The 9,450-nt window shown below is 37.6% G+C and overlaps 1 long non-coding RNA gene across 1 annotated transcript; it reads right to left on the reverse strand.

Moving 5' to 3' along the window:
* Positions 1-213: 213 nt before the first annotated feature.
* Positions 214-4,856, reverse strand: LOC140729181 (uncharacterized). Its single transcript, XR_012099281.1, has 2 exons — positions 4,290-4,856; positions 214-3,163 (listed from the first exon to the last, which is right to left on the reverse strand). It is a non-coding gene; the product is annotated as an uncharacterized lncRNA (long non-coding RNA).
* Positions 4,857-9,450: the final 4,594 nt, after the last annotated feature.

Here is a 9,450-nt window from a genome sequence, read left to right on the forward strand (position 1 = left end):
TTCTGTTCATTTTGCTAATAGGCAGTATAGTAGTGTGGAATAGTGTAATAAAATCAGTTTTGTCATATCTGATAGAAAAATATGTGTTTAAAATGAAAAGTGTTTAAAATGACATTGAGGTTATTGCTGCATGGTGTCTTTGTGTGTCTGTGTCCATGTTTTCTCTGAAAAGTAGTTAAAATGCTTATAAAAAGAATTCACCCCTCCCCCTCGGAAGTTTTCATGTTTTATTGTTTTACAACAGTGAATCACAGTGCATTTAATATGGCTATTTTTGACACTGCTATTTCACGACACCAGAAATTCACTACCTTTGAACATGAACAGAATAGAAGTGGAACAGTGAGCTTCAGCTGTTGTTATGGGGGAAGAAATGAGAATATTTGAGTTGTACTCACCCAGACAAGAGGAAAGTGTACCATTATGCTTCTGAGTTTGTGTCTTGGAAATTATGGTAAGACTTCTGCATTGCCAGGAGGTGAACTGGTCATTACAAGATACCCAACCTCTGACCTGGTCTTTTAGCTATGGTAGTTATATGACTGGTCCAGAGGAGTTTCCAGTCAATGGCGTGAGATTCTGTAGTAATATCACTGAATGTCAAGGATATGTGGTTAGACTTTTTGGAGGTGGTTATTGACTAGTATTATTGTGGCATGAATGTTTCTTTCCATTCGTCATTACATATCCCTTGAAATGTTTTGCAATTAATACCTGTTGAATGTAGTTCTACCAGCATACCTTGATGCTATACTCGGTCAAAAGTTGACCTTGATGTCAAGGGCAACCACTCTTATTCCAGAATTTCAGCTCTTTGGTGCTCTTAAACTAACAAGGCTGCGATGAGGTCAGAAGCCAAGTGAGCCTAATAAGCCCCAAATTGGACTTTGATCAGTTGATGATTGGTGAGTAAGTATTGCTTTAGAGCACCACAAGAATTTACACCCAGATTTTTATCAACCAAATGCTGTTCTGATGGCTTCATCACAGATGAGCTTATTGACTTCTGCTGAAACTTATAGAACATGGAAGTTTCTTCACAAGAACAATTCCAGATTGACTAATTACTGCCTGATCAGTTTAAGTCTTGGACAACATGTGTTCTAAAGCAACTAGGGATTGTGCTCTAAAGCAATATTTACTCACTAATCATCTAAACAGATGTAGATGGGAATTTTATTTCAGGAAGAATTTATGCGTTGGGGTTGTTGAGCATCTTACAATTGTGGAATAAATCAAACCTATTTTGCAGATGTTAAGTAGTCATCCTGAAGCTCTTTAAACTAAAGGTTTTAACACAATTTCTCATTATGTTTTCTGTAAGTGGGTATCGATGTCACCTCTAACCAGATGACTTATGCGCACAATTAAGTATACACATACCACAGTAATAATGACCAAATAATCAGCATTAATGTTACTGAATAGGATAAATGTTGGTCAGAAAACTGGAGTTACATTTCTGAGAAAGGTTAAACATGTTGTTTGAGGTTGTGGATAAGGCTGGGAGAGAATTGGTCTGATGAATGGTCATTGACCTGAAATCTTAATAGTATAATTTTTCTTGTATTTTCTTATGGCATTTAGTTTGTAGAGTCTATGCTGCTCTTGGAGCAGTCCCATCTAAAGAAGACTTTTGTTGGGACTTCAACACTTTTATTTTGTTGCTGTGTTTTTTTTTACATATTATAGTCATTGCTAGATCTGCAGGTTTATTTATGAATTATCAAATTAGTAAGAGGCAGAATGATAGACCCTGGATATTGGTTCATGCTGTAAAAGTAGATGAGTTTACAATAAATACAAGGCCATGAGATATAGGAGCACATTGAGGCAATTTGGCATCGAAGTCCTCCTGATTTGCTGATTTATTATCCCCCTCAACCCCATTCTTCTACCTTCTTTCTATAACTTTTGATGCCCTTATTAATCAAGAACTTATCAACCTCTGCTTTTAATATAACCAATGATGTGACCTCCAATCAATTAATATCCATTCTCAGAAATTATTATGTGAAGAATTAAACGGTGAAGTTACAAACAAATTAATTTATCTGCTCTACTTAAAGTTTTAGCATTGGCGAACGTATCTTTTATTTCTTCCCTAATTTATGCAGCTTACATGATGTTGGATGTGTACTCCTTTAGGAATTGTAGTAGCTTCTTTGAGCTCACCTGCAGAAAAAGCCTAATTTCTCTTTTCTTTTTCCTTTTCAATGTGGATGGGGTTCTGTTAATGCCCTCGACCTGCAACTGGCACTCAAACTGTGGCTCTTTACAACAATGGGACCCACTCCCAGTGCTCACTGACCGGCTGTTTTTCAATATCCCAAGGGCATGGCCCAGAAGACAAGCATGCCTTTGGGGTACCTAGGCTTCGCAGCTCTGTGGACTTGCCGAATCTTGGTCAGTGTCACTGACTGAAGCATTGTGGGTGGAACCAGAGTATTGGAAACAGCTGTCAGAGGTCTTGGTACTTCGTGAATCCCTATCTCTCTGTCTTTTTCTCTTGTTGGTGGGGGAGAGTTTGCTGCTGATTCTCTAGTCAGAGAACTTGAAAACAGTGATGCAACAGATCTTAACACCCTAATCAGTGAGTTGTTTTGTCTCCCCACTCACTGAGTGTCACCTCGCTGCCCCTTTATTAGGGGGAGATAGAGAGGGAGGGAGAGAGAAAGGGAGAGAGAGAGACACGGTGGCATGTTGAATTATTGGGCGAATGATTATTTTTTGTTGTACCACATATCATGGCCTTTCTTGGGGGCTTTGCTATTGGGTGCAGGCTGGTGATGCTTTTTTGCTGAAATAAGTGGGAGGGTCAGGGTTGATGCTTTGCTGCTGCCTGTGTAGGAGGGGGAAAAAGGAGCTTTGGGGTTCTACTGTTTTCACTGTCACTCATTCTTTGGAATAGAAGAAGAAGAAGAAAGCCCTTAACTCTGAGTGGAGTCATCAGGACACAGTCATGACAGCGTTTTTTTTAGCAGGCTTTCTTGTTTATACGAGGCTGAGTTGCTAGTTCGATGCTCAACCCAGCATGGATGGAAAGCATGCAAGGGAACTGGCTGGATTCAAACTCGAGAGCCTTCACTCCGAAGTCCAGCGCTGATGCCACTACGCCACCAGCCGGCAATTCTTTGGAATACTCTTCTGTTTTTGCGAATGTCTGTGAGGAATAAAAATTTCAAGTTGTATTTTGTATATGTCTCCAATATTAAATGGAACTATTGAATTATTGAACTATCTGGCTGTAGTAAGACAATTAAATAGTCCCCTAGTATGATGAGATAGACTCTTAACCTCATAGTCCTTGCATGTTAATTGTCTGCCTGCACTGCACTTTTTCTGTAGTACTTTGTTCTGCATTCAGTTATTGTTTTCCTTCGTGAACTTCAATATACTGATGTAATGAAATGATGTCTATGGATGAAATGCAAAACAAGTTCTTTCCTGGATCTGGGTACATGTGACAATAACAAATCAGTTCACCACTTACCATAGAACATAGGACAGTACAGCACAGTACAGGCCATTCAGCGCATGATGTGTCAACCTTTTAACCTAATCCAAGATCAATCTAATCCTTCCCTCTAACATAGCTCTCCAGTTTTCTTTCATCCACGTGCCTATCTAAGAGTCTCTTAAGTGTCTCTAATGTATCTGCCTCTATCACCAACCCCGGCTATTACCACTCTCATTTAAAACAACTACATCTGAGCTCCTACTTAAACTTTGCTCCAGTCATATTAAAAGTTTGTCCTTCTTTATTAGCCGTTGCCACCATGGGACAAAGGCACTGTCTATCCACACTATGTTTCTGATTATCTTATAAACCTCTGTCGAGTAACCTCTCATCGTTTGCTCCAAAGAGAAAAGTGCCAGCTTGTTCAACTTTTCCTCATAAATTATGCTCTGTAATGGTTTTGTTTATTATCAGAAAATGTATACAGTATATAACCTGAATCTTTGTAGACATACACAAAAAACAAAAGAACCCCAAAAAATGAAAGACAGAAAAAACATTAGAACCTCAAAGCCCACTCTCCCCCTCCTCCACATAAGCATCAATGCATCAACCTCACTTCTCTCCCTTCCCATTACAGCAAAAAAGCATCGGTGACCACCACCCACCAAGCAATAGCAAAGCACCCAAAGAAACCGTGATCTGCAGTCAACAAAAATTATTGTTTCCCCAACAGTTCAACAAGTCACAGGCTCTTTCTCTCACTAACAAAGGACAGAGGAATGTCACCCATTTCACAGCGAAAGGGGTGACTAACAGTCACTGTTACCATGTTAGTCTGCTGCGTCGCTTTTTATTCCAAGATTCTCCAACTCGAGAATCGGCAACAAACTCTCCTCACCATCGAGAGAGAGAGAGAGAGTGCTATCGCTCCACTACGAAGACCTCCACCCGTACATCCGCTACAGCGAAATCCTGATGTTCCTTCTCCTGCGATGCTTCAGTCAGCAACCCTGGTCTGGAATCAGTCATCCACAGGGCTGCACCCCGAAAGCACCATTTTCCAAGCCACACCTGGAGAATGTCGGAAAACGGTCAGCTGGTGAGCTCCAGGAGCCGGAACTTATCCACCATAAAAATCAAGGAGTGGGAGTTTGTTCAGCTTGTTTCCCACAATGACGTAGAAAAGAGGATGAGGTCTTGGAATGTGAATTTAGGTAGAAGATAAAAAAGTAGGACCTCTATTTTCAATGGCATATGCTCCTGAATATAGACTTGGGAAGCTACATCAGGTGAATATACGGCTGAAGGAATTGTGAAGGGAAGGCTTTAGACTTCCGGATCATTGGAAGTGCATCTGTGGTAGCTGGGACCTACACACACACGCACGCACGCACGCACGCACGCACGCACACGCACACGCACACGCACACGCACACGCACACGCACACGCACACGCACACGCACACGCACACGCACACGCACACGCACACGCACACGCACACACACACACACACACACACACCTCCCCCCCCCCCAGTAATTCTGCTGTGGTTATGCTGAGTGTGCACACTTCAGTGTCTTCCCCCCAGTTTATTCTAATAATGAGACCTAAAGCATTTGGCTTTCTGGTGCCTTTCCTGCCATTCATGGTGGAATATTCCATTTCTTTCATAATGGGGATGTTTAAATGTGTATATATTGTTTGTATACTGTATTTACTTCTGTTTATTTTGTAATAAGATTGTAACTAGACTGTGGGGTGCATCTTATTCTGATTCGTGTGCAGAATTAAGTTAACTTCATGGATAATTCATATAGGTATCATCTGAAGAAGAATCAGACTGATACAACTTAAAGTAAAAGTCTTTAAATACATTGTTAATTTCAGAATGGTCAGATATCTTAGTAACATTATCTTTAAAAATTTCTGTGATTTGACAATTAACTGTAAAAGATTTTAAGCGATTGAGTAATAAACTACCTGTTCTATCCCTGTGAATGTAAAATTGAGTTTTATCTCTCAACAGCTGTTGTTCAATTGGGTAAGTCAGCAGAAGATTATACTTGGATTGGATTTCAATCCGCTTATTATATATACTTGGATCTGGAGATAGGGCATACTTTCGATCAAGATCTTTTAATATCACTGCTAGGTCAGACCTTGCTTTGTCGGCTTTTTTCTTTATATAGGTAGAGTAAGAGATAATTTCTCCACGAATATATGCTTTAAAAGTATCCCAGACCATAGTACCAGCAATATCTCCTTTAAAATTTTCTTTAAAGATGATACCTATATGAATGCTTTTTTCAGTAATATCAATATTCCTATATTGTCTACTGATAGCCTAATACAGTTAGATCAGCCTATTTCCAATGAAGAAGTGGCTGAGGCTATACGTGCTTTACATTCTGGTAAGACCCCAGGACCTGATGGCTTTCCTGGAGAGTTTTATAAAACTTTCACTATGTTACTTACACCTTATTTATCCTCTGTTTTATCAGAGTCCTTTAAATCAGGTAAACTCCCCCAATCTTTTTATGAAGCTTTTATTTCTCTTATTCTTAAAAAAAAATAAAAATCCAGCTGAATGTTCTTCATATAGACCGATTTCTTTATTAAATGTTGATGCAAAAATTTTATCCAAAATCTTAGCTCGAAGACTTGAAAATATTTTACCATCTATTATATCACATGACCAGACAGGATTTATTAAAAATCGTTACTCACATTTTAATATACATCGGTTATTGAATGTGATATATTCACCATCCAAAAAAAAATCAGAGTGTATATTATCCTTAGATGCAGAAAAAGCCTTAGATAGGATTGGGTGGAATTATCTTTTTAAGACCTCAGAAAAGTTTAATTTTGGGCCTAATTTTATTCGTTGGGGTAAATTAATTTACTTGTCTCCTACCGCTCAGGTTATTACTAACTCTCAAATTTCTAAGCCCTTTAAATTACAGTGGGGAACTAGACAAGGTTGCCCTCTTAGTCCTTTACTTTTTGCTTTAGCTATAGAATCCTTAGCAATAGCATTTCGAGAATCTAAGGACATTTCTGGTATACTAAGGGAAGGTATGTCTCATAAAATTTCGTTATACGCTGATGATATTTTACTTTTTATCTCTAACACTGAAACTTCTTTACCTTCGGTTCTTTCTTTAATTTCCCAGTTTAGTTTTTTTTTCAGGATATAAGCTGAACTTACATAAAAGTGAGCTATTTCCTTTAAATGACCTAATGTCATTAAATGCCAAATTTCCATTCCAAGTTGTTACAAGTCAATTTACATATCTAGGTGTAACAATTACTAAAAACTTCAAGAATTTATTTAAAGAAAACTTAAACCCCTTATTGAATTATGTGAAAAAGACGCTTTCTAAGTGGTCTCTTTCTTTATCCCTAATTGGCCGAATTAATTTGATTAAAATGAAGGTTCTTGCTAAATTTTTATATCTTTTTCAGGCTTTACCTATTTTTATTCCTAAGACCTACTTTGATTCATTAGATTCAATTTTAACATCTTATATTTGGAATAATAAACAAGCTCGTTTAACTAAAGTTTACCTACAAAGAAATAAAGAGATGGGTGGAATAGTCTTACTCAATTTTAGGTTTTACTATTGGGCTGCCAATATAAGGAATATTACTTTTTGGTCCTATTATATTTATCGTAAAGATTTCCCATCATGGGTCTCCTTAGAATTTAATTCTGTAAAAAATTCCTCTATTGTCTCTCTTCTTGGATCATACTCTTCTTTTTCAGCAAGTAAAACAACAGATAACATAATTGTTAAGCAAAGTTTAAGGATCTGGTCTCAATTTAGAAAATTTTTTGGTTTAGCGAATTTTTCATTATCATCTCCCATTCTCCTTAATTATTTTTTTCATCCCTTCCATGACTGACAAAGTCTTTAAGGATTGGGATGAACCAGGTATTAAGTGTTTTTGGGATCTGTTTATCTCAGGATCTCTTGCTTCATTTGACCAATTGTCAACTAAATTTGCACTGCCAAAAACACATTTTTACAGATACCTTCATATTAGAGATTTCTTACGTTCCCAATTAACTACTTTTCCTATAGGTCCTGATAAAAATTTACTGGACGATCTTTTAAATTTAAAACCTTTTGTTAATGATTCTATTACTGGTATCTATAACTTGTTGATTGATTCTAGACAAGACTTTTTAGATAAAATAAAGCTTGGGAGGATGACCTAAATTGTCAGATTTCTGATGAAAGATGGAATAAAATTCTTAAACGGGTTAATAAATAATCTTTCTGTGCCCATCATTCTCTTCTACAATTTAAAGTGGTTCATAGAGCTTACATTTCTAAACAGAAGCTGTCCAGTTTTTATCCGAATGTTTCTCCACTTTGTAATAAATGCAACTCTGCTGATGCCTCTTTAATTCATATGTTTTGGTTTTGCCCTAAAATTGAAAAGTTTTGGTGGGTAGTATTCCATACCTTCTCACAACTTTTTAGGGTCCAATTTGACCCAAATCCCCTTACTGCCTTGTTTGGTATTATTGAAAATGAAGATATAACTTTAAATACTCCTAACCTACAGGTTTTTGTTTTTACCTCTCTTTTAGCAAGGAGAGCAATCTTGCTTAAATGGAAGGCGTCTACTCCTCCTATACATCTTGAATGGCTATGTGATATTATGTTTTAGTTAAATTTAGAGAAGATCCGCTGCTCAGTCTTAAATTTGAAACAATCTTTTTATGATATCTGGGGACCTTTCCTAAATTACTTTTCCAATTTATAAAGTTTAACAGTGCACAGACTTTTATGTATATTTCTATCTTCCCTTCTTAAGCGAATATGGTTTTTTTTCTAATTATCCATTGTCATCCATCAGCTTTTTTCTTTGGTAGTTGGTAGGGGGTTGACTTTTTTATATAAAAAATTTCTTTTATGATGTATGACCTATCTTTAAATTTTTGATTACAGAGTGGTATACCTTTATGTGATACGCTATAACATTTTGATCAATTTTATTACAATATATGAATGTACACAATTTATGTTGAGATGTATCTATGTGCTGCACTCTGTAAATCTTGTTTTTTCTTCTGAATAAAAATATTATAAAAAGAAAGAACTTCATGGGTAAATAAGGATAGTTTGGCCTGGTGCCTAAAATAACAGGACAGATCACTTTCAGTGGCAGAGAGAGATTGAGCTGCCAGGAATTCCCACCAGAAATAATATGGAGCTATAATGCTTTCTGGTAGATATTGTTTTGTAAATATTGGCAGTTTTCTTTTGCTATTTTCACTATTTTTTGTAAGTTTGATTTTTGATGTACCTAAAAAACAGACTTATGCAAAAGTACTAAGTGACTCCAGCCATTTTTGTCTTTTGGTCGTAGTGCATGTATAGTAACATATGGCCCCAGTGGTGGGATAGCCCATCACAAAGGATGTTTAGGTCAAAGAATTATAGGATACTGGTCCCAAGTCAGGAAGCTCTCTGAGGCAAAAATTGAAGCAGTTGCTTGGGAAACAGCAGAGCCTCAGAGGAGAAAGAACTTCAACTCAGATCCAAACTCTCTGAACCCTTTGCTGGAAAATCTGTCCTGAGGCTTTTTGTTTACCCAGCAAAGGAGAGATGACTGTTTTAGGAAGGAACTCCATAGCCTGTGGAAGAGTCCCAGGTTGCTGTCTAATCAACAAGTTGACGATATTGCGAACTATCTCCTCAGGTTCAAGGGGATGGCCCAGATATAGCAATGGTCAGAGGAAGAGTGGACCTACAAGCTAATGCCACTACTGACAGGTAAAGCTCTCAAAGCCTACACTGTAATGGATGAAGAGAGGTCCAACAGCTATGCTGACCTGAAGGAGGTGCTGCTGGCTAAATCTGATATCTCGGCAGAATCCTATTGTTGTCGCTTCTGTTCCGTATTCAGCCACTAGGGTAGTCACCCATGGAGATGTATTATTGCCTGAGGAGTCTCTAGCAGTGATGGA

Source organism: Hemitrygon akajei, chromosome 6, assembly GCF_048418815.1.
Source record: "Hemitrygon akajei chromosome 6, sHemAka1.3, whole genome shotgun sequence".
Classification (NCBI taxonomy): Eukaryota; Metazoa; Chordata; class Chondrichthyes; order Myliobatiformes; family Dasyatidae; genus Hemitrygon; species Hemitrygon akajei.